The sequence below is a fragment of the Lolium perenne genome, chromosome 6 (assembly GCF_019359855.2).
Source record: "Lolium perenne isolate Kyuss_39 chromosome 6, Kyuss_2.0, whole genome shotgun sequence".
In the NCBI taxonomy this organism is placed as follows: Eukaryota; Viridiplantae; Streptophyta; class Magnoliopsida; order Poales; family Poaceae; genus Lolium; species Lolium perenne.
This window is the reverse complement of record NC_067249.2, coordinates 51,859,636-51,885,772: the sequence shown is the minus strand read 5'-3', so window position 1 is coordinate 51,885,772 and position 26,137 is coordinate 51,859,636.

Below are 26,137 nucleotides of genomic sequence, written 5' to 3'. Positions count from 1 at the left end.
TGGTGGAAATACCTATGGCGGAGTCACGGGGGAGTATACCCGATGGGTGGATTATGATGTTTTGAATAATCAGTTCATGAACACAGATTTCTCCCTGGGATCATCCTCTGATTCCGACTACCAGCCGACGGGAAGACCCTACGTTCCAGATTCTGTCAGGAGGACGACACGTTCGACCGGATGGAAGCCTAGGATGTACCGGGAGTGAAGCACGAATAGAGACCACCAAGGGAGGCGAGACTACAATACAATAGTACCACATGTATTTTAGTGTGTAATATTTGTAGAAATTTGTACATATACTTCAATAAGTGAGTTTGCATACTCACATCGTCACTGAGTATTATAATAAGACCACTTAAGTATGTACATACATGGTATATGTTTTGTATGATTTGGATTTGCTTCTTGATTTCCATTGCGTGACTAGTTCTGTGCACAAAGTTGAGCTCAGAAAACTTGCGCATGGAGTAACTATGAGTACCACTTTGTGTTGCAGAACTAGGGGGATATGTCGGGAGCGACGGGTGAGGAAAGTGACGCACAGCGCATCGAGCGCGAGGCCAAACAAAAGGAAGAGGCTGATGAAGCAGCCAGAAACCAGTTTCCACCACCACCACCCATGACGCAGCAGAATTTCCTCCAATACATGCAAATGTTGGAGGAAAGGCAACGTATGACGTTGGAGCAGCAAAATAAGTTCTTCCAAGAGCTGCTTCAACAGAACAGGGTGGAGAGGCCCGATAACCAGGGAGTCACTCTATCAGACTTCCAGAACACAAAACCAATATCCTTCGCATACGCACCTGAACCTATGGACGCAGAGGATTGGCTGATGGACACGGAGCGAAAGCTCAATACCGTTGGATGCAATGACCTGGAGAAGGTCAGATATGCAACACACTTGCTGTGTGGACCCGCCGCATCATGGTGGGACAATATAGTAGCCGTTTATCCGGCTGAGAAGGTATTCACCTGGGAGGAGTTTAAAAGGAAATTCAGGGAATCCAATGTCCCTGAAAGCATTGTGGAGTTGAAGCGTCGAGAATTTGAAAGTCTCGAGCAGAAGGATAAAGCCATCCTGACGTATGTCAGGGAGTTTTTGAAGTTGTCTCGGTATGCCGTTGAGGAGGTCAACACCGAGGACAAAAAGAAGAAGAGGTTCATGCGGGGATTAAATCCCCAGTTCAAGGTTCAGCTCAGAATGATGAGAGCGACTGAGTGATACGTCTCCAACGTATCTATAATTTCTGATGTTCCATGCTTGTTTTATGACAATACCAACATGTTTTGTTCACACTTTATATCATTTTTATGCGTTTTCCGGAACTAACCTATTGACGAGATGCCGAAAGGCCAGTTGCTGTTTTCTGCTATTTTTGGTTTCAGAAATCCTAGTAAGGAAATATTTTCGGAATCGGACGAAATCAACTCCGGAGATCTTATAATTTCAGGAAGCTTCCGGAGCACCGAAGAAAAGTCAGAGGGGTGCCAGGGGGGCCCCACCTCACAGGGTGGCGCGGCCCAAGGGGGGGGCGCGCCCCCCTATGGTGTGGGCAGCCCGTGGCCCCTCCGACTCCGACTCTCGGCCTATTTAATCGTCCCTGACCTAAAAACCTTGAGGAGTTCGACGGAAACAGAGAAAACCATCCAGAGCCGCCGCCATCGCGAAAGTCCAATTCGGGGGACAGAAGTCGCTGTTCCGGCACCCTGCCGGGACGGGGAATTGCCCCCGGAGCCATCTCCACCACCGTCTTCACCTCCATCTTCACCGCCATCGCTGCCTCCATGATGAGGAGGGAGTAATCCACCCCCGAGGCTGAGGGCTCCGCTGTAGCTATGTGGTTCATCTCTCTCCCATGTACCTCAATACAATAATCTCATGAGCTGCTTTACATGATTGAGATTCATATGAGTTTTGTATCACAATTCATCTATGTGCTACTCTAGTGATGTTATTAAAGTAGTTTTATTACTCCTACACGGTGTAATGGTGATGGTGTGTGCATCCGTGTTAGTACTTGGCGTATGCTATGATTATGATCTCTTGTAGATTATGAAGTTAACTATTGCTATGATGGTATTGATGTGATCTATTCCTCCTACATAGTGTGAAGGTGACAGTGTGCATGCTATGTTAGTACTTGGTTTAGTCGTATTGATCTATCTTACACTCTAAGGTTATTTAAATATGAACATTGAATTGTGGAGCTTGTTAACTCCGGCATTGAGGGTTCGTGTAATCCTACGCAATGTGTTCATCATCCAACAAAAGAGTGTAGAGTATGCATTTATCTATTCTGTTATGTGATCAATGTTGAGAGTGTCCACTAGTGAAAGTATGATCCCTAGGCCTTGTTCCTAAATACTGCTATCGCTACTTGTTTACTGTTTTACTGCGTTACTCTTGCTTGTTTCTTGTCTGGGCAAAGCACTTTTCTGGTGCCATTGCCACTGCTCATATATATTCATACCACCTGTATTTCACTATCTCTTCGCTGAACTAGTGCACCTATTAGGTGTGTTGGGGACACAAGAGACTTCTTGCTTTGTGGTTGCAGGGTTGCATGAGAGGGATATCTTTGACCTCTTCCTCCCTGAGTTCGATAAACCTTGGGTGATCCACTTAAGGGAAAACTTGCTGCTGTTCTACAAGCCTCTGCTCTTGGAGGCCCAACACTGTCTACAGGAAAAGGAGGGGGCGTAGACATCAAGCTATTTTCTGGCGCCGTTGCCGGGGAGGAAAGGTAAAAGGTACTCACACTCCAGATCTCGGCTACTAAGCTATTTTCTGGCGCATTGTAAGTACTCGAAGCTATTTCCTTTAGATCCTGCAATTGCAACTTTTTGTTTCTTGTTTACACTAGTTAGGCATAATGGAAAACAACAAAAAAATTGGTGAGCTTTTTAATCTATTTCCTGATTTAGAATTGTTTAATGCGAAAATTAAAAACCTATGGAACCTTATTTGCATGCTAGTAGCGATGTTATTAGTATGAATGCAATTACTGCTAATGCTATGGAGAAGTCTAAGCTTGGGGAAGCTAGTTTTTGTGATCTTTTTAGCTTCCCATCTTTAGGGGAGAAAATTTGTTCTGATAATGCTTTATCTCCCATATGCGATAACTCTAATGATGCTTCTGATATTTTAAATCCACCTGCTGAAAGTATTCCGTATAAAATACCTATGAAAATTATTGAACGTGTTATGGACAACCACTATAAAGGGGATGGAACTGTCCATCCTAGAGATCATTTACTGTTTTTGCACGAATTATGCGGGTTATTCAAGTGTGCAGGTATCTCTATGGATGAAGTGAGGAAGAAGCTATTCTCTGTTTCGCTGTCTGGTAAAGCGGTGCATTGGTATAAATTGTTGGAGAATAGACATTTTCTTGGTTGGGAGGAAATTGCATCTCTCTTTTATTCTAAATTTTATCCTCCTCATGAAGTGCATATTGATAGGAATTATATTTATAACTTTTATCCTCGTGATGGAGAGAGTATTTCTCAAGCGTGGGGGAGATTAAAGTCACTAATGCTCAAATGTCCCATTCATGAGCTCCCCCGTAATGTTATTGTTAACAATTTTTATGCGAGGCTTTCAGGACAACACAAGGACTATCTGGATGCCTGTTCGGAGGGATCTTTCACAAGCAAGGAGGTTGAAGCTAGGTGGGATCTTCTTGATCGGATTGAGGACAACGCTGAAGGATGGGAGAACGACAAAGGTAAAGAGTCAGGTATAAATTATGATTATGAATGCATTGAAGCTTTTATGGATACCGATAAATTTCGAAATATGAGTGCTACTTATGGACTTGACTCTCAAGTTGCTGCAAATCTTTATAAATCCTTTGCTTCTCATTTTGAATTGCCTAAGAAGAATTTTGATAAGTATCATGAACCTTTTAAAGAGGCTTGCATGAAGAATGAAATTGTTGTTAATTATTGCAATAAGCATGTTAATTTTTGTGGAATGCATAGGCCTTGTGGAATTAATCAAGTCAAAGATGAATATTGCATCCATCATATTAATGAAAAAACTAGAAAGTGGTTTAGGGCTCTAGATGATCTTGGTAAAAAAGTTTGTGCCCTCTATCCTTTTATTTGTGAAGTTTGCCATGAAGTGGGTCATTTTAATTTTCAATGCTCCTCCGATGATAATTTGAACCCAATGAGTGCTGCAAATTTGTATTGTGATGATGAAATTACTCCTAATCAGCATGATGAACTTACTTTATTTTTGGGGTGTGAAGAACTGTCGAGAAAAATCTCTTTGTTACATATGAGTGATCTTGATATTGATGATGTCCTGCATGGGTGTTTTTCTTATTGCATTGATAATAGCCATACAAATACTTACATACAAAATATTTTAGAAGATGACACCTTGCCAAAATATGATAGGACCGCCATGTGTTTTGAACTAATTAATGAAAAGGAGGAATCCTCCCAAGTTTCTTCTATTGTTTCTAAAAGTAAATCAGGTTATGCGGACAAGCCACCCTTCAAGCCTCTTCCTCCTAAAGAAGGAAATGAGGAGAAGGAAGAGAAGAAGAAGAAGAAGAAGGGAACAAAGAAGAAGAAGAAGAAGAAGAAGAAGAAGAAGGAGAATAAAAAGAAAGAGGTGACGGCGTATCCCCGCGTGAATGAGATAACGCTAAGTAACCGTAAGTATGTTGCTCCTAATGATTATTGTGATAATGAATCTAAATATGATGATCTTCCTATGCCCTTTACATACATTAGAGATCATGATTTTAATGAGCACACTACTTTTGATATTGCAAATCTCTGGGAAACTAATTCTGAAAATGATGATGATAATAATTGCCATAGTGTCAGTGCTATCCATGCTTCCTCCCATAATGATATAGAAAGCTCTAAGCTTGGGGAAGAGGTGTTTGAAAATCCTTTTGCTACTGATCATTATGTGTTTGATACATCTCCTTCTAATAACAACGATGGTATGGTCATAGATAAACCGACTGTGAAAGATAACTATTCTATTTCTTATGATGACACTGTGCCTCCGATCTTTGATGATTATTATAAAGAATGCTATGATATAGGTTATAACTACCCTTATGAAACTTGTCATAGTCATGATTGGATTACCAAAAACAATTCTTTTAATATGCAACTTGTTTACCATGTTCAAATTCTTGATAATAATCTTGCTCCAATTACTATTAATGAGAATAACTCTTCTTATGCCAAAATTAATGATACTTCTATGCATATGAACCATGATAAGAATGTTTTAAGTGATGGGTATATTGTGGATTTCATCAATGATGCTACTGAAAGTTATTATGAGAGAGGGAAATATGGTTATATGCATCTTAATAATATTAAGTTTCCCCTCTTTATGTTGAGAATCTTGAAGTTACTCGTGTTTTATCCTCTTATGCTTGTCACTTTGTTCTTCATGAATTCATTTGTGTACAAGATTCCTCTGCATAGGAAGCATGTTAGGCTTAAATGTGTTTTGAATTCGCCTTTTGAAGCTCTCTTTTGCTTCAAATACTATTTCTTGCGGGTGCATCACAAAAACTGCTGAGCCCATCTTAATGGCTATAAAGAAAAGAACTTCTTGGGAGATAACCCATGTGTTATTTTGCTACAGTACTTTGTTTTATATTTGTGTCTTGGAAGTTGTTTACTACTGTAGCAACCTCTCCTTATCTTAGTTTTGTGTCTTGTTGTGCCAAGTGAAGCCTCTAATCGAAGGTTGATACTAGATTTGGATTTTTGCGCAGAAACAGATTTCTATCTGTCACGAATCTGGGCTGTTTTCTCTGTAGAAAAATCAGAAAAATATGCCAATTTACGTGCGTGTTCCTCAGATATGTACGCAACTTTCACTAGTTTTGAGTTTTCTGATCTGAGAAACATAAGTATTTATTAAAAATTCGTCTTTACGGACTGTTCTGTTTTGACAGATTCTGCCTTTTATTTCGCATTGCTTCTTTCACTGTGTTGGGTGGATTTCTTTGTTCCATTACCTTCCAGTAGCTTTGAGCAATGTCCAGAAGTGTTAAGAATCATTGTGTCACCTCTGAACATGTGAGTTTTTGATTATGTACTAACCCCTCTAATGAAGTTTATGAGAAGTTTGGTGTGAAGGAAGTTTTCAAGGGTCAAGAAAGGGAGATGATATACTATGATCAAGAAGAGTGAAAAGTCTAAGCTTGGGGATGCCCCGGTGGTTCATCCCTGCATATTTCAAGAAGACTCAAGCATCTAAGCTTGGGGATGCCCAAGGCATCCCCTTCTTCATCGACAAATTATCAGGTTCCTTCTCTTGAAACTATATTTTTATTCAGTCACATCTTATGTACTCTACTTGGAGCGTCTGTATGTTTCTTGTTTTTGTTTTTGTTTGAATAAATACTTGTGTGGGAGAGAGACACGCTCCGCTGGTTCGTATGAACACATGTGTTCTTAGTTTTTAATGTTCATGGCAAAGGTTGAAACTGCTTCGTTAATTGTTATATGGTTGGAAACGAAAAATGATACATGTAGTAAATTGCTATAATGTCTTGGGTAATGTGATACTTGGCAAGTGTTGTGCTCTTGTTTAAGCTCTTGCATCATATACTTTGCACCTATTAGTGAAGAAATACATAGAGCTTGTTAAAATTTGGATTGCATGAGTGGTTTCTCTAGAGTCTAGATATTTTCTAGTGAGGTGTTTGAACAACAAGGAAGACGATGTATAGTCTTATAATGCTTGTAATATGTCTTTTATGTAAGTTTCGATGTACTAGTTTATGCTTGTGTTTGCTTCAAACAACCTTGCTAGCCTAAGCCTTGTATCGAGAAGGATTACTTCTCATGCATCCCAAATACTTGAGCCAACCACTATGCCATTTGTGTCCACCATACCTACCTACTACATGGTATTTCTCCGCCATTCCAAAGTAAATTGCTTGAAGTGCTACCTTTAAATTTCTATCCTCTACCTTTGCAATATATAGCTCATGGGACAAATAGCTTAAAAACTATTGTGGTATTGAATATGTACTTATGCATTTTATTTCTTATAAGTTGCTTGTTGTGCGATAACCATGTTCCTGGGGACGCCATCAACTACCCTTTGTTGAATATCATGTGAGTTGCTATGCATGTTCGTCTTGTCTGAAGTAAGGGAGATCTACCACCTTATTGTTAAGCATGCATATTGTTAGAGAAGAACATTGGGCCGCTAACTAAAGCCATGATCCATGGTGGAAGTTTCAGTTTTGGACAATATCCTCAACCTCATATGAGAAAAATAATTGTTGCTACATGCTTATGCATAAAAGAGGAGTCCATTATTTGTTGTCTATGTTGTCCCGGTATGGATGTCTAAGTTGAGAATAATCAATAGCGAGAAATCCGATGCGAGCTTTCTCCTTAGACCTTTGTACAGGCGGCATAGAGGTACCCCATTGTGACACTTGGTTAAAACATGTGTATTGCGATGATCTGGTAGTCCAAGCTAATTAGGACAAGGTGCGGGCACTATTAGTATACTATGCATGAGGCTTGCAACTTGTAAGATATAATTTACATGATACATATGCTTTATTACTACCGTTGACAAAATTGTTTCTTGTTTTCAAAATCAAAGCTCTAGCACAAATATAGCAATCGATGCTTTCCTCTTTGAAGGACCATTCTTTTACTTTTTATGTTGAGTCAGTTCACCTATTTCTCTCCATCTCAAGAAGCAAACACTTGTGTGAACTGTGCATTGATTCCTACATATTTGCATATTGCATTTGTTATGTTGCTTTGCATTGACAATTATCCATGAGATATACATGTTACAAGTTGAAAGCAACAGCTGAAACTTAATCTTCCATTGTGTTGCTTCAATACCTTTGCTAAGAATTTATTGCTTTATGAGTAACTCTTATGCAAGACTTATTGATGCTTGTCTTGAAAGTAATATTCATGAAAAGTCTTTGCTATATGATTCAATTGTTTACTCATTGCATTTACATTGTTTCGAATCGCTGCATTCATCTCATAAGCTTTACAATGGTATGATTAAGATTATGTTGGTAGCATGTCACCTCAGAAATTATCTTTTATCGTTTACCTACTCGAGGACGAGTAGGAACTAAGCTTGGGGATGCTGATACGTCTCCAACGTATCTATAATTTCTGATGTTCCATGCTTGTTTTATGACAATACCAACATGTTTTGTTCACACTTTATATCATTTTTATGCGTTTTCCGGAACTAACCTATTGACGAGATGCCGAAAGGCGATTCTTTTTCTGCTGTTTTTGGTTTCAGAAATCCTAGTAAGGAAATATTTTCGGAATCGGACGAAATCAACTCCGGAGATCTTATAATTTCAGGAAGCTTCCGGAGCACCGAAGAAAAGTCAGAGGGGTGCCAGGGGGGCCCCACCTCACAGGGTGGCGCGGCCCAAGGGGGGGCGCGCCCCCCTATGGTGTGGGCAGCCCGTGGCCCCTCCGACTCCGACTCTCGGCCTATTTAATCGTCCCTGACCTAAAAACCTTGAGGAGTTCGACGGAAACAGAGAAAACCATCCAGAGCCGCCGCCATCGCGAAAGTCCAATTCGGGGGACAGAGTCATTGCTAGGCACCCTGCCGGGACGGGGAATTGCCCCCGGAGCCATCTCCACCGCCGTCTTCACCGCCATCTTCACCGCCATCGCTGCCTCCATGATGAGGAGGGAGTAATCCACCCCCGAGGCTGAGGGCTCCACTGTAGCTATGTGGTTCATCTCTCTCCCATGTACCTCAATACAATAATCTCATGAGCTGCTTTACATGATTGAGATTCATATGAGTTTTGTATCACTATTCATCTATGTGCTACTCTAGTGATGTTATTAAAGTAGTTTTATTCCTCCTACACGGTGTAATGGTGATGGTGTGTGCATCCGTGTTAGTACTTGGCGTATGCTATGATTATGATCTCTTGTAGATTATGAAGTTAACTATTGCTATGATGGTATTGATGTGATCTATTCCTCCTACATAGTGTGAAGGTGACAGTGTGCATGCTATGTTAGTACTTGGTTTAGTCGTATTGATCTATCTTACACTCTAAGGTTATTTAAATATGAACATTGAATTGTGGAGCTTGTTAACTCCGGCATTGAGGGTTCGTGTAATCCTACGCAATGTGTTCATCATCCAACAAAAGAGTGTAGAGTATGCATTTATCTATTCTGTTATGTGATCAATGTTGAGAGTGTCCACTAGTGAAAGTATGATCCCTAGGCCTTGTTCCTAAATACTGCTATCGCTACTTGTTTACTGTTTTACTGTGTTACTACTGCTTGTTTACTGTCCTGGGCAAAGCACTTTTCTGGTGCCGTTGCCACTGCTCATATATATTCATACCACCTGTATTTCACTATCTCTTCGCTGAACTAGTGCACCTATTAGGTGTGTTGGGGACACAAGAGACTTCTTGCTTTGTGGTTGCAGGGTTGCATGAGAGGGATATCTTTGACCTCTTCCTCCCTGAGTTCGATAAACCTTGGGTGATCCACTTAAGGGAAAACTTGCTGCTGTTCTACAAACCTCTGCTCTTGGAGGCCCAACACTGTCTACAGGAAAAGGAGGGGGTGTAGACATCACTGAGTTCCAAGAGTTTGTGGATGCAGCCATCACTCTTGAAGATGACTTCAAGCAACTGCAGGAGGAGTAGAGGAAGAAGGCTAAATTTGAGCCTAAGAGGTATGTCAGCAACAAGCCTAATACTGGCTTGAGTTTCAAACCAAGGTACAACAACAACAACAACTACAACAACAACAACAACAACAACAACAGGAAGGCTCCAAGCAATCCTAACATGGCGCAAATAGTGTGCCGAAGCTGCGGGTACATAGGGCATTACTCGAAGGATTGTAAGAAGCCAAGAGTGATATGCTTTGGTTGTCGTGAGGAAGGACACATGCTTAGGGATTGCCCTAAGAAAAAGAGTGGAGGAGGTCAATCTGGAGGAGGAGGAGGAAGCCGAGGAGGAAACAACGGAGGGAATTGGAAGAACAAGAAACCCTTCGGCAAGTTAAACTGCACCAGCTTGGAGGAGGTGGTTAACTCCGATCAGGCAGTGATAGGTACACTCCAGATACTTACTCATCCGGGCAAAGTACTTTTTGATACTGGTGCAACTACATCATTCATTTCTCAGCAATTCATCATCAAACATGGGATTAGTTGCACTAAGTTAGATACACCCATAACCATACTTTTCGCGGGGGGAACGATAGTAGTAACCCATACCAAACAAGGACAAGTCATTATGATCAATAAATGTGCGTTTGACATAGACCTGTTCCTTTTACCGATGAAGGACATTGATGTCATTCTTGGTATGAACTGGTTAGAGGCTAATGGAGCATTGATCGATTGTGTGAACAAGACTGTGTCTTTGAAAAGCCCCGATGGAAGTAGAATGATCTACCAAGGAGACAAGCATACACAGATCGAAGTCGAGCTACAGCTGAACAGCATGAAGGAAGTGAAGTTGGAGGATATACCTGTAGTAAATGAATTCCAGGATGTGTTTCCTAAAGAATTACCTAGAATGCCACCAGATAGGGAGATAGAGTTTACTATCGACCTAATTCCAGGAACAGCTCCGATTGCTAAAGCACCATACAAGATGGGGCCTAAAGAGTTGAAAGAACTTAAGGAGCAATTGGATGACTTGGAACAGAAAGGATTCATACAGGAGAGTATCTCACCATGGGGATCACCTGTGATCTTCGTGGATAAAAGAGATGGAGGTAGAAGGATGTGCGGAGACTACAGGAATTTGAATAATGTTACTATCAAGAATAAGTATCCACTTCCTAGAATACAAGATCTATTTGATCAAGTGAGAGGCGCAGGAGTCTTTTCCAAAATTGATCTAAGGTCCGGTTATCATCAGATAAAGATCAAAAAGCAAGACGTTCCGAAAACAGCCTTTGTCTCAAGGTATGGACAACATGAATACCTTGTAGTGCCTTTTGGATTAACCAATGCCCCAGCAATCTTCATGAATCTTATGAATAAGATCTTCATGCCTTATCTGGACAAGTTTGTCATCGTATTCATCAATGATATCTTGATATACTCCAAAGATAAAACTGAACATGCTGAACATCTAAGGATAGTGTTGCAAACACTAAGAGAACATCAACTCTATGCCAAGTTCAGCAAGTGTGAGTTTTGGCTAGATCAAGTAGAATTTATTGGTCATGTCATTAGCAAAGATGGAATAGCTGTTAACCCGAGCAAGGTAGCAGCAGTTCTAGATTGGGAAGCACCCAAGACTGTCAAAGAAATCCGAGGATTCCTAGGAATGGCAGGCTACTATCGGAGATTCATTGAAGGATTCTCCAAGATAGCAGGATCGATGACTAAGCTGTTAAGGAAAAACACACCATTCGTGTGGTCGGAGGAGTGTGAGAAGAGTTTTCAAACTCTGAAGGAGAAACTCACCACGGCACCGGTGTTAGCAGTTCCGGAAGTTGGCAAGGATTACACCGTGTACTGTGACGCATCCAAACATGGATTGGGTTGCGTACTCATGCAAGATCGGAAAGTAATATCTTATGGATCGAGGCAACTCAGACCTCATGAAGTGAACTATCCAACACATGATTTAGAGTTAGCAGCAGTCGTTTTTGCACTTAAAACTTGGAGACATTTTCTCTATGGAGCCAAGTGTGAGCTCTATACGGATCACAAGAGTCTTAAGTACTTCTTCACTCAGAAGGAACTCAATATGAGGCAGAAAAGATGGCTTGAACTAATCAAGGATTATGATTTGACCATCAATTATACTCCAGGAAAGGCTAATGTTGTAGCAGATGCTTTGAGTAGGAAGAGCACTGGAGGAATGGAACAAGAGTTATCACCGGAGTTGAGGAAGGAAATAAGTCAAGCCCAAATACAACTTTGGGAGAAAGAAGCTCATGAAGGACTATCGGCTTTACAAGTGGCCGATGAGCTAAATGTTAACTTAAAGAATGAGATAATGATGGGTCAATTGGACGATCCATTCATCGTGGAGGAGATGAGAAGGATCGATGAGGGAAGACCATCATAATTTCACTGAGGAGAGTCTGGATCATTATGGTTCCAGAAAAGAATTTGCGTTCCGGATATTGCTGAGATCAAGGAAGTTATACTCCGGGAAGCCCATCAAACACCATACTCTATACATCCGGGAAGTACAAAGATGTACATGGATCTTAAGGAGTTATTCTGGTGGAATAACATGAAGAGAGAGATAGCACAATACGTGGCGGAATGCCATACCTGCCAAAGAGTGAAAGCTGAACATCAAAGTCCGGCAGGAAAGTTACAACCTTTACCAATCCCAGAATGGAAATGGGAGGAAATAGGAATGGATTTCATCACCGGACTACCCATGACCAATAAAAAGAAGGACATGATATGGGTAATCGTGGACCGGCTGACGAAGAGTGCACACTTCTTAGTGGTAAATCAACAGGATAAAGGAGAAAAACTCATCGATCTTTACATCAAAGAGATCGTGAGTAAACATGGAGTGCCCAAGAAGATAGTGCTAGATCGAGGATCCATGTTCACATCAGCATTTTGGAAGCAACTGCATGAAGCTTTAGGATCCAAGCTAGACTACAGCACCGCCTATCATCCTCAGACAGGTGGACAAACAGAGAGAACTAACCAGATCCTAGAGGATATGCTTAGGGCTTGTGCCCTAGACTTCGGAGGATCATGGGAGGAGCACTTACCACTAGCAGAGTTTTCATACAACAATAGCTATCAAAGCAGCATCAAGATTGCACCATTCGAAGCTCTGTATGGAAGGAAGTGTAGATCACCGATATGTTGGTATGAGGTAGGATCAAGCAAGGAGTTCAATCCTGATTATGTCAAGGAAAAGCAACAAATCATTGACATTATAAGAGATAGGCTTAAGATAGCTCAAAGTCGACAGAAGAGCTATGCCGACCAAAAGAGAAGGACATGGGAGCCACAAGTTGGAGACATGGTATACCTTAAGGTAAGCCCGATGAAAGGTCTTCAGAGATTTGTAGTAAAAGGGAAGTTAAGCCCTAGATACATCGGACCTTTCAAGATACTGAGCCAAAACCGAGGATTAGCCTTTGAATTGGAACTACCGGGAAGGTTAGCTCAAGTTCACAATGTATTCCATGTGTCGCAACTCAGGAAATGCTTAAAGACCCCAGATGAGCCAGTATCACATTGATGGGGATATGCCCATAGGGGGTGGGTCGCCAGTCCCACTCGCCACAAGGACGAAGGCCCAGGAAGGACCGCCAGTCACCTAGTCGACTGGACCCGAAGGCGACTGGGCCGAAGACCCAAGGAGATTATCTGCTCGGCTGGAGAAGGAGATTACTTGCCAAAGGGTGTGGTATCCCGGATTAGTAGTAACTGATACGATTCGGAGTTATCCCCTTGTAACCCTAGGCCGGGGGTGGATATATAAACCCCCGGGCTAAACCCTAGAGGGGGCATCATCTGAGATCGGATCTCCCCTGTAAAGCTCTTGGCTCGACGCCGACTGAGCCCCCCCATTGTAATTCTCCACTGAGCAATAAGATCTAGCAGGACGTAGGCCTTTTACTCTCCGGAGGGGCTGAACCTGGGTAAAACCTTGCGTCCCTTGCACCTCGACCCGTAGATTGCGATGTTCCCTTGCCCTCGCATCAACGAAGTGCTACCCCCTGTAGCATCTGCCGTGGTTACATCCACGACAGTGGCGCCCACCGTGGGGCATGGGACATCAAGCCTCCGAGCTACGGCAAGGCCCTACTTGCCAGTACGGCGGCCGGTCGCTTCCGGCAGGATGATCGCCACCGGCAACTTCTTCCACATCCAGCCAAGCACCTACCGGCCCGCCTCGTCACCTCTCAAGCACGCCTGGATGGTGCCGATCGGCTCCATCAACCTCTTCGTCGAGTCGGCCTTGGAGGACGACGCCGACTCGGCGGCCGTGGCACCGATCGCCAACCCCATCGTCACCGCGTCAGCCGCCGACTCCGTCGTCACCATCCCAGCCGCTGACTTCGGCGTCGCGACGTTCGATGCCGACTCCGTCGCCACGGCATCGGTCGCCGGGTCCGCTGCTGTGTCCCCGACTGCTGGCTCTATCGCCGCGGCGTCGTTCAAAGACTCCATCTCCTTAGTCTCTTACCCAAGCGACTTCGAGGATGACTCCGTCCTCTCCCTCTTCGGCAGCGACTCCGACTCGGACTCCGTCGAGGCCCCACGCTACCGCTACCCGACCGCAGTCTTCATGGCAGGAGGCGAGGAGGAGCCTCCGGTCGACGCCTTCACCACCCGCCTCCCTGCAACCGCCACCGCGACCGAGATCGAGGCGCACCGGGCGGCCCTCGAAGAGCAGAGGAAGAAGGAGCTCGCCGAACGGCAGAAATTACGTCTCGAGCAAGAAGAAGCGAGGGCCGTATCCCACTATCGCCAGCAGCGCAATCGCCTGCGCATGGAGCGTGCCCGCGCGAACGATTTCCCCAGCGCGCGCCTTAACTTCGACGATCCAGACGGAGAGATTCGCGTCGCCCGAGTCCAGAACCCCGACATCCCGGAAGGAAGCCGGGCCGCCGCCGACAGAGCGGCACACGGAGCACCGCCACCACCACCACCCGAAGTCCCGCGGACGGAAGTTGATGCCAATGGCCTACCATTGCACTCGTCTCCAGCCGACAACGTCGCAGCCGCTCAAGCCGTCCTTGCGAGGCTCCCTGAAACGGGAGACGGCGCAATCCTCGTCCAGCACGCCAAGGCCCTGGTTGCCAAGGCATTGGAGCAGCAACATGCCGCCGCCGACTCGCAAGGGCAACTTTATTCGCGCACGTCCGCCAGTCGCGCGGCGTCATCGGGTGCGGCAAATCGCGCAGTCGTCAACGCCAACAACGGTCCACCTCCAGCACCGCGTGCGGCCCACTCGACCAATAACCGAATCGAGCCGCGCCCTGCGCGAGTGATGGTCGCCGCCAACGGACAGCCCGTTGATGCGCGAACTCACATCGTCAACGATCAAGAATGGCGGGCGCGAAACCGGCTGAACGACCGCTACGCCGACGAAGCCCCGCGCCAAAGCGCGTTCACTCGAGTCGGCCCCGCCTGCTTCGGGCCGATGATCAGAGGCGAGCCATACCCCGCCGGGTTCAAGGGGCCCCGCGACATCGAGAAGTACGACACACATATCGACCCCACGGTCTGGATCGATTCATACATCGAGAAGCCCTTTACGTCAGTATCTTGAAGCCCTTTTCCCATGAGCTCGAGTTACAACCAGATTTGACATACATCGAGAAGCCAGCAAAGATTCTCGAGGAGAACTGGAAACAACTCAGGAATCGAGCTATTAAGTACTGCAAGATACAATGGAAACATCACCCCGAGAGGGAAGCCACCTGGGAAAAGGAGGAAGACCTGAGGAAAACATACCCCGAACTCTTCAGGTATTACAACCACAACTTCGGGACGAAGTTTTCTTTAAGGGGGAAAGGCTGTAATATCCCAGGTTTAGAGACAATCGAGGGGTATATTTTAGAAAGGGATGTGCATTGCATCGTAAATTCTGGGAAAATTTCGCGCTTTTAAAACAAAACTGCATCGAAGGGGGACAAGTTTCTCTCTCGACACCTTACAGGGTTAGGGTTTCGAGAGTGCGACAAACTTGTTTCTTATTCAACTAAGTTAGGGTTTTGAGAAGAGAAGGGAGATCTTGCATCACAACTTAAGTTGCATGATTGAATTCAAACTTAAGTTGCATGATTGAATTCAAACTTAAGTTGCATGTTTGAATGCAAACCTAAGTTGAATTTGAATTTAAAATTCAAATATCAAATGAATATCTCATAATTAAAAAGTGAGGAAATTCATTAAGTAAATTATAAATAATAAAGCACTTGAATAATACAAATATAAAGTAAAGCTCATTAGAGAAAAGTTGAGCTTTATTGATAAACACACAAGATACATTGTCTTTACAATATTCACAATTGAAATAAAAGAATATTACTCCCTCCGTCCCGCGGAAAATGTCGCGACCCCCGTTTTGCAAAAACGCCATCCTAGTTTCTCCGACCAAACCTGCAGTCCTCCGCATCATCTCCTTCCCCTCCGCGCGTCCCCTTCCCCTCCCTCCGCCGCTCCGTCGCCGGCTCGCCACTCCATAGGCGGCCACCCCGCCGTCGCCCGCGCCGCGGAGCTCCGCGCCTCCTCCCGCTCTATTCCCCGCTTAGTTCCTGCGCTCCCTCCTCCACTCCACCGCGCCTCCATCCACTCCCCCGTAGCTAAATATCGACTATTTCTCCCGCGATTCGGACGGTCGGCGTACTCCGGCGGTTCGGCACCAGATAAAGGTGGAGCGGCTTCGCTTAGGAGAAGAGGCGCTCGATCTGGAGTTCATGGCGACGAGGGAGGCGATGAGCTGGTGCTGTGGTGCTGGGTGCGACGAGGCGGACGAAGCTTCCACCTTTTTCCTCCATGGTCGACGGCGGCGCAGCAGTGGGTGGTGGCGACGCGGCTTGGAGAACGTCCGGCCCTCTTTCCCGTCGTTCCCAATCTCATTGGTATGCTACAGCAATCAACGGTTTCTCTCTCTGGTGTCTCTGTTCGTGAACTTGGGCGGCGACTGAGCATATGGTGCTGTGAACGTGATTGGCCGGCGGCGGCGGTCACACGGCCTCCATCGCGCCTCCTCTTGGCCGCACGGTGAACAGGCCAGCAGGGACTCACGCTTGTGGACTCGCGGTCGCAATTGCAGGCTGCCGGGTGCCGGCCCCTCATCTCTCCGGTCTCCGGCCATCCGACGAACTCTTTCCCTGCCTTCAAGTTTCAGGTAAATTCCCCTTTCCTACCGCAGTACGAATTTAGTTCTTGCTTTAATAACTCTGATTCTTGCATATTAGAATTGGGGAAAATTCTAGCTACTTTATAGATTTAGCAGTACACTAAAATTGTTGATCACAGATTGTTGTTTCATTGTGTAGCTAGGAAGTAGCGATGACAAATGTGAAGGTCCATGGTTCAGTATAAAGATTATTTTGTTTTGAAGTAGCTTATGCGTATGTTGATGATAGAAATGTATTTTGTGAACAAGCACGGCATATTATATAATTTTCTCAAAATGCTACGGATTTGAGCATGTTGTTGTCATATGATTTGGCATTCGAATTTTTTTCAATCTCATTTTTGTAGCTTCGCCTCTTCTAAGATTTTGGTCAAGCTTCGCCACTGTCCGGCCGGCTTAGACATATCATCTTCGCCTTCCCCATCTCCTGATGAGTAAACATTCTCATGCTCATGAGTAGTGATATTTAGCTAGGCGGCGATGATGCAAAAACATCTGGTGGTATTAAAATGATTGTTCTTCTTTAGATTATAGTATTAAAATGATTGTTCGGATGCCAAACCCTCATTTCCATGGACATGTATGCTCTTCTTTAGATTAATATTAAAATGATTGTTCTTTGCATAGGGCACCAAAGCATCAGGCATCAAGGAGGAGACACCATCTTCCTCAAAACCTACATCAAATGCCACTGTTTCCTCAAAAAGTTCCCGTGCCTGTATCTCCTATGAGGACTGTTCATCTTGCTGTGGCTCCAGTCACTACACAAGATTTAGTATCCAGATTTAAGTCTACACTACGAGTCAAAAGGTAGGCTTCTTCAGCTTTACTGTTTTACAATTTAAAGCTGTGACATTGTATTGTACTCCTACTCTGAATAATTAATGTTAACCGTATACATTAGCTAGTTCTATCATATTGTATTGACGCTGTTTACTTGACACTGATTTAGTGAAGACAGGAATGAAGCATATTGTTTCCTTGCTGGCTGGCTCTCCGCCATGCTGCCGCCACGGGCAATGCTGCTACAATCTGAGCTTTTGGATGTCAGCATATAAAAGACAACATTACTTGCTTTGATTTGTTCCACAATGTACTTGGTAGCGTTGATATCTTTGCACATTTTCTTTCTTTCTGCAGAAATGTAGTGTAGGGTGGCAAGATTGCAAATTTTCTGAGCTCTGCACAGTTTTCAGTAGAAACATTTTCTGTATTTTTTGTTTGTTTTAATGGTAGAAGGAACCTCTAGGAGACATGTGAAAGGACTGAAGAGTAACATAAAACGAGAACAGTCATCTACTCTTTAGGAACGAGATATTACTGGTGTGCTAATGTCTAGAGTTTGATTTCTCATTACTCTGTTCAATATGCAATTGACATTAGCTGCAAATTTCAGTTCACATGGCTGGACTAGCTTCGCTGGTGAAGAAATATTGTGGTGGTTGCAAGAGATATGTTGACCATATGGATAAAAACATAAAATGTTTCCGTAGGCATATGGCTGCTGATTTTAGACATGGCATGGTGCCCATTATAATTTCTGTGTCTCAATGTGCCCAAAATTTTTTTGTTCACAAAGTTTAACATGCATGATCTCAATAACCATCGAACTAGAATCTCCTAATGGCGATATGCATCCTATTGAGGTTTCAAGCATACGAGTAAGACAGTCCTCCGCCGTGGATGGGATGCATTTATAGATGTTGACAGGCTGTGGCAGACCTCGAACCTTCCCAGGTGGTGGTAGAGGATGCTGTGGGAAGATTTCGCGAAAAAAAAGGATGTTGTTGGATTAGCTTGCAAGAATTAAGCTTCTTCTTCATCCTCTTGCTTGCAGACGTAGCCCAGGCGGGCGAGCTCAAGGATGAAGCCCAGGCGAACGAGCTGACGGACGCAGTCGGAGGAGGGCCCTAAGGGCGAGTCGGGCGGAGGAGGCGGCAGGGGGCAGGCCAAGTCGGGCAGGGGCTCCTCTGCGCCCCACCAGCTCGGGGAGCCCATGCGGCAGAGTTCCGCGTCCTCCGCTAGGGAGCAGCCGGCGGTGGAGATGCGGCCGGATGCGAGGAACGGCGAGGACGGCCAGGGAGGAGAAGAACAGAACTTGGATTTCAGATCTGAAGGTTCAAAACGGAGAAGAACTGAGTATCTGGGGGGTTTTCTGTAAAAGTTAGAATGACTAGCCGCTCCGACATTTTCCACGGGACGGAGGGAGTAATATACCTCAAAAAAAAAGTATGCAATGCTAATAGGTTTTGGGAAAGCGCACTGCAAGTACAACAGAACAAACTAGCTATTTAGAAAAAAACTACAAATGAGTGCAATGCATCGAAAATCATTTTAAATTCCATTTTCATCAAAGAGACATGCCTGCGACTCCTTGAAGGTCGACCTTTATGATTTATGAAGGCCACTTCTCTGTATAGCCGAGCGATTCCAAGGGTGTCCCGAGAGTGAGAGGGGCCACACTACACATGCCCTTCCCCATAAGGCCCACCATCTGGCGCACATGGACCTAGGCAACGCGTGCGGCAGCGGAGTGAGCAGCATGCGAACACGGATGTACATCACGTTTCAAGGTGGCAGTTTCCCCCGTCAGGACGAGTACCCGCAGGTAATTACCCGCTAAGAACCGGGGTATGGGGCAAATTTGCCCAGTGGGGATGGCAGGGTGGGTATCCGGTAGCTTAACAGGGTGGGGACGGGTATGGAAATCCCCCCATGGGGACCTGGGACCCCACATGTTACTGTAATAGAACCCAGACCCCAACCTCTCCTCACCCAGCCTAGGCCCACTGATTCCCTCACTCCTCCACGACCCAGCCGCCACGAACGCACGGCCACGAGTCCTCGTCTCATGGCTCCTCTCCTCGAACTCCTAACTCCGCTCTTCGACCTCGCTCCCTTACTCCCAAATCATGGCTCCTTCCCATTCGTTGTCACCAACTCGTCGTCCGCTCCTGCTCAGGCGGTGACAAAAGGGGAGGAGCTCTCGCCGTTAGCAGATAGGAGCTCGTCGCCATCGGCAAGCAGAAGCTCTGGTTTGTTTATAAAACACACATGTATTAGCTTTTCTTGTTAATACAATTATAGCATGAGAAAAAACCTTTATAATAAACACAATTTAGAATAATAACAATTTTGTTATTGCCTCTCGGAGTCTCGGGCATACCTCCAACATGGGACTGGACAAACGGGAGATAGAGGAGGCGACGACGACGGCTGAGGCGTTGGAGGTCACGGCGCGGACCAAGAAAACCGGCCAAACTTGTTTCTCGAAATGCGTAATTAACCATCTATCATCTATGTAAAGATGGCCATTTTGGGCAAATAATATTAATGAAGAACCATTTACTATCATGTGTCAATGATGGATGGGTGGGTGGAGGAATCCGGCGGACACGAAAACAGTTTGCGGCACGTCCATGCCTCAGTATTGTCAGCCCAAAGTTGGGACGTGAATGCATCGGTACCAACAAGTCGTACACTTTGTATCAGGCCGCCGGGATAGGGTATGTTTTTCCTATTTCCTCTCAGCGTGGACCGAACATACACGTTTGGCCGGTTTGCATCTGGCCGCTGGAAGATGTCCCAAAACAAAAGTACTCCCTCCGATTCATATTAATTGACTTCAATATGGATGTATCTAGACACATTTTAGTTCTAGATACATCTTAAAATACACGGAAGTATAAAATACAAATTGAGCTAAAACAGAAGCATAGCAGAGCACTAAGTCTTCTAAGTAAAGTATGGGACAACAAAGAGATGTTGCCACGAATCAAAACATTCGCTTGGAGAATCATTAGAAGAGCCATTCCCACAGGAGAAAGAGCATCAAGGTATTCTAGCCACATTTCTAACATTTGCTGCAGGTGTGGTCTTCAAGAAAACGATATTCACTTATTTTTTACGTGCGCCTTTGCTAGAGCTGCTTGGTTTCAATCACCTTGGTATCTTAGGATGGATTTGATAATCCAAAACTCTCAAAATTTCCATACCACTGTATTGCAGCTTCTAGCTTTAAACCACCCTCACATAAACATACCAAATATCTTTACATTCTTATGGTGCCTTTGGAAGATGAGAAATGAAAAATTATTTAACAATTTGGAAGGGCAGCCTAGTCAAGTAATCATAAGAACGAATGCTTTGCTAAACAGTTTACAAATTCAAATGCTTCCAGTTGTTCCTCAAAAAACACATGAAACTCCCTCACAGCTATTGTACTCTGGGCCTAGAATTTTTGTTGATGCAGCCTGGAAGAAAAGACCAAACGGACAGCCATCTAAAGCTGGAGTTGGAATACACATCATTTGGAAACAGGGACAACACATCACTGATGTTTTCATCTCAGCTAAGACAATGCCAGTTTCTACACCATTGCAGGCGGAGGCGGAAGGACTTCTTATAGCGGCCAACATTGCTTCTTCACTTCTTTTGCAGGATGCTTATTTCTTCACAGATAATCTCGGACTAGCAAAAGTAGTGCAAGCGCGTGGAGGAGCAGATCCAAATGTTCTGTGGGAGATCAGGAGACAAGCTGTCCAATTTCAGGAAATTATGCAACTGCTTAGACCAAAGATCTTCCATATAAACAGATCTCTGAATGCCATTGCCCACAACTGTGCTCATCAAGCAAAAACTCTACCTAGAGTTTCGCCTATTTGCTCTTGTAGCAACTCTACTCATGCAGCTTTTTCGTGCCATGTCTCTGTAGCAATAAACAGACTAAGTTTGGCAGGGCCAATGATTGTAACAGCTCAATGTCTATGAGTAATGAAATCTAGGGTGCTCAGCACCCTACCCTTGTTCAAAAAAAAAAAAGATGTGAAACACAATTACTCGTAGTGAAACTCAAAGTATGTGGAAGTACAATTATGCTGAAAGTGAAGTACACCGAGATACTCCATCAATGAAACCCAGAGTAGATAAGAGCAATTCCAATAGTATAGCCAACTGCTGGCTATAACAAGATGTCGTGTCATTTGTAATCACCATATAGCTAACATGTACAATAGTTGGCTATAAGAAAGAAGTATTTTACTAATATATGGTCCACATTTCACTCTCACAAAGTGCCTAGGAGCACGTGCAAGAGCTGACTATTGCATAGTAGCCCACCTCTCTTCTCTCTCCTCTTCTCTCTCTTCCAACTCATCTAAAATATATTATTTAATATCTTATAGTCAGCTGACTGGACTCTATTATACTTGCTCTAAAAGAAATACTCTCTCTGGTTGATATTAATGGACTCAACTTTGTAGATATACATGCATCTAATCTAAAAACTTAACTAGATATATACGAATCTAGACCAAGTAAAGTCCATTAATATGGACCGGAAGAAGTATCTTATATATATATAAATTCAAATATATTTAAATACTACTTAGTATTTAAATATATTTGAATTTTGACAAATTTGAGGCAATCTTACGGAGGAGTATTATAAAACAAACTCTTCTATTACCGCTGCTGGTAAAAAATAACATTCCCCATCGGTGACACCGTGGTCTGGGCTGACTAGTGTACAGTACAGGTGCTCGGTCCAGAAACCAAATTAATCCTCGCGTCGTATGTTCTCCGTATTACATTTGTCTAGGAATCTACCGTTGTACTCCGTACTTCGTTGCTGCTTGGGATAGTGAAATAAATTAGCTTGTCAGAGAGAAAGGACGGATCGGATCAGATTAAGTATTGATATTTTCATATTTCAAAAAAAAAAAAGTCTTGATATTTTCATATTTTTATTATATTTTCAGCAGATTCAGGACGAAGCGTATAATGGTCGAATGCAAATGTGAATGTGGATTACATCGGATTGCGGATATGAGAAGACTCGTTCGGTCAGTTTTCTTGAACTCGGTCTATCAAAGGTGTTCATAGGGGTATAGGAGTAAGTGTATGTATGTATATGTGAGCATCTACGTTTGTACTGGGTTTCGCAAAAAAAGATAGCTGATGAGACGTATTCAAGATCGAAAACAAATGATTGAGAAAAAATGCACATAAAATCAGGAGTACGTTTCTTTTATGTAAAATTTTTGATCAGAAAGTGTGTAATAGTATACTATAGCCAAACCTGCGCACTTGTTCCTACAACAAACCAAATTATGTGTTAGTAGCATACATATTTCAGCCATAAACTAACTATGTTGTCTAGATGTTCGGGTTAGAATATTTTTATAACATTATTTTCTTTGAGAACTTCGGATAATCCATAGAAAATGTCAGCTAATCCGTATCCACTGAATATTATGAATACGCTACCATATCAATTCGATATATGGTTGACCAATATCAGCATCCATATCCAATGCATTTTTGAAAGTACACACCATATGTAGATGCGGATTTGAAACGGAAATGGTTTGCACCATTTACTATAGAAAGATAACAAGTACGGTACATTCCATCTTAGTCTATGCCTAATATGGACCGGAGGGGTTAGTTGCGCTTGTAACCAAAACAAATACCCTAAAAAAACAAAATAAATATATCAAACTTGCAAGATCTAAAATTCTCAACCTTGGCAGGGATGTAAACGTAAGATCATGTTTGCTCGGTGAGTGCCGAAGCACTACTAATTTTTTTTGCTGCAGGAGCTTAGCATAAGTTATAGGATGTCCAAGTAGTCGTTTGGTGCTTAATAATTAATTAATCAGTTACCTGACTGGTGGCCTTGGAGAGCTAACGCACAAAGATTCCTTACTCCGATCACAGGTTAGATGGTGGGTTTAGTTGGGGCATCGGAATGCGTAAACAATCACCAAACGCAGGCGCAAAATGGCGAAATGCGGTCTGACTCTGATCGGACTTGCGATCAGCGGCGGTTGGTGGCCGATGGGGACGACAGTGGTAGCGGGGAGCTGGTGAGGGGATCTAGCTAGCACACAATGTCTGTTTGGAAACCAGGAATATACAAAACCATACCAAACAGTTTGATTCCCAGTCACTGAGACCAGAACTGATCGTGCGATTCAAATATTCAAATGGGGTGTACACGTGTACTGGTGGTGCTCGAGAGTCGAGAGTGATTGCCACTGCTCAAATTTGGTGCAACAATGATGGCTTGCCGAACTTCTTTGTTTCAATTTTTCAGAATTTACTCTCTGTTCGTTAACTGTTGTTAAAAGTGGATCCAGAGGGACCATTTCATATTTCACAACTCAAAAGTAGAGTAATTCAGAAAGTACATGTGGATACTCCGAAGTCGAGACAAGTGGGTTCACCACTTCACCTGCTGAGATAGCAACCGAAGCCAAAGTGATTGGCTGTTATGAAATTAATGGTCATATTTGCACATCATAAGCCAAGTGTCACCAGTTATGATTCATACTGAGATAGCAACCGTCCGCGCAGGCAGTGCATCCATATTTGCACATCGTAAGCCTAGTATTACCAGTTATGATTCACTAAGCAAAATTTCTCGTCATCAAAGCATGAAACTCCAGGGATGGTATGGAATGCAGAAATTTCATACGAACCAGTACCTATTTCAGTTGATCTTTTTCCCTTCTAAGAACTTGCAAAAAAACAGAAAACATTTTTTACATTTTTGTAAATAATAAAAAATTAAAGAACAATGCATACATGGTTATACTAATCTAGTTACTATGAGTCTTGAGTAGATGAAATTTCTCAAGTTTTCGATGAGAAAGACGACTATCTTACCGCGTGTTATTCAGAGGATGAGATAAAAAAATTGTTTTCCAAATGGAGCACAACAAAATCCGAGGACTGGATGGTTTTCCAGTAGAGTTCTATCAAAACTTCTAGGAGATAACCAAATCAGATCTGATGGCGACCATCTCAGACACTGCGCTCATGCAAAGAAGAAATATCCTTCATGGGGTAGTTACCCTGCATAAACTGGTTCATGAGTTACATCCGAAAAAGATGGATGTGATCTTTTTAAAATATCGACTTTGAAAAAGTTTATGACAAGGCCAAATGGTCTTTCCTTCAACAAACATTCAGATGAAAGATTTTACTGATGAGTGGCGTGCTCTAATACATAATTTTATTTTCAGAGAAAGTGTTGCAATTAAAGTTAACGATGATGTTAGTAGATACTTCGCGACGAAAAAAAGATTAAGACAAGGTGATCTATTATTCACTCGTGCTATTTAATAAAGTGGTTGATATGCTAGCCATAATTATTGAGCATGCAAAAGTGAACGGATATATTAATTAAAGGGGTAGTTCTGCATCTTATTAATAGTGCTCTATCTATTTTTAAGTACATCGATGGTACAATTCTATTTATGGAACACAATCTTAAGAATGCAAGATTTTTTAAGATAATTTTATCAGCCTTCAAGAAGCTATCTAGTCTTAAAATTAACTTCCATAAAAATGAATTATTTTGCTTCGGTGAGACGCAAGATGAGGCCATCCAGTATGCTGATTTTTTTGGTTGGTTCTCATTAACTCAGTACTCAGTAATATGATATTGTATATGATTTCCTTCTTCTAGTTTCATAAAGGTGTCCTGCAAAGATTGGACTATTCTGATCCAGATTCTTTTGGCAAGAAGATAATGAGAAAAAAATCAACTAACTGAACTGAAAATTGTTTGCCGTACAAAATATCAAGGAGGACTTGGTATTTAAGACCTTGTGGTAAAAAACCAAGCACTTCTTGGAAAATGGTTATTCAAGCTTTAAATTGAAGATGAGATTTGGCAAACCATCATGAAGATAAACTATGTTAGCTCAAGGGTTTTATCCTAAATTTACTGGAAACCTGGGACTCGCACTTCTGGGTTGGCCTTAGAGCGACAGAGAAGTTCTCCTTTCCATATAGGTCTTTCTCTATCAATGATGAATCTCAGATAAGGTTCGAAAAAAGTGGCTTCATAATGCCACTCTTCACAAACAATATCCTGCAATATACAATAATGTGCGTCACAAAATCGGATACTTTAGCAAGCGTGATGGGAACTTTACTTCCAAATGTGACGTTCATACGAGATCTTGTTGGTCCAAGGCTAGCATCCTGAAATGCTTTGCTTCAACATCTGGATATGGCTCAGTTGACACATGGGACTGATGAATTTGAGATTGGAAAATTATATGTGATATCCATGTATAGTGCACTGATCCAACCTGACGCGCCAGTTGATAATAATACAAAAAATAGAAAATGAAGATATTGCTGAAAACTAAAGTTTTTGTGTGGTATATTTGTAGAGGGGTAATTATCACAAAGGACAACCTTGCAAAACATAACTGGCAAGTGTGTCTTTTGTTATCATGAAGAGACTA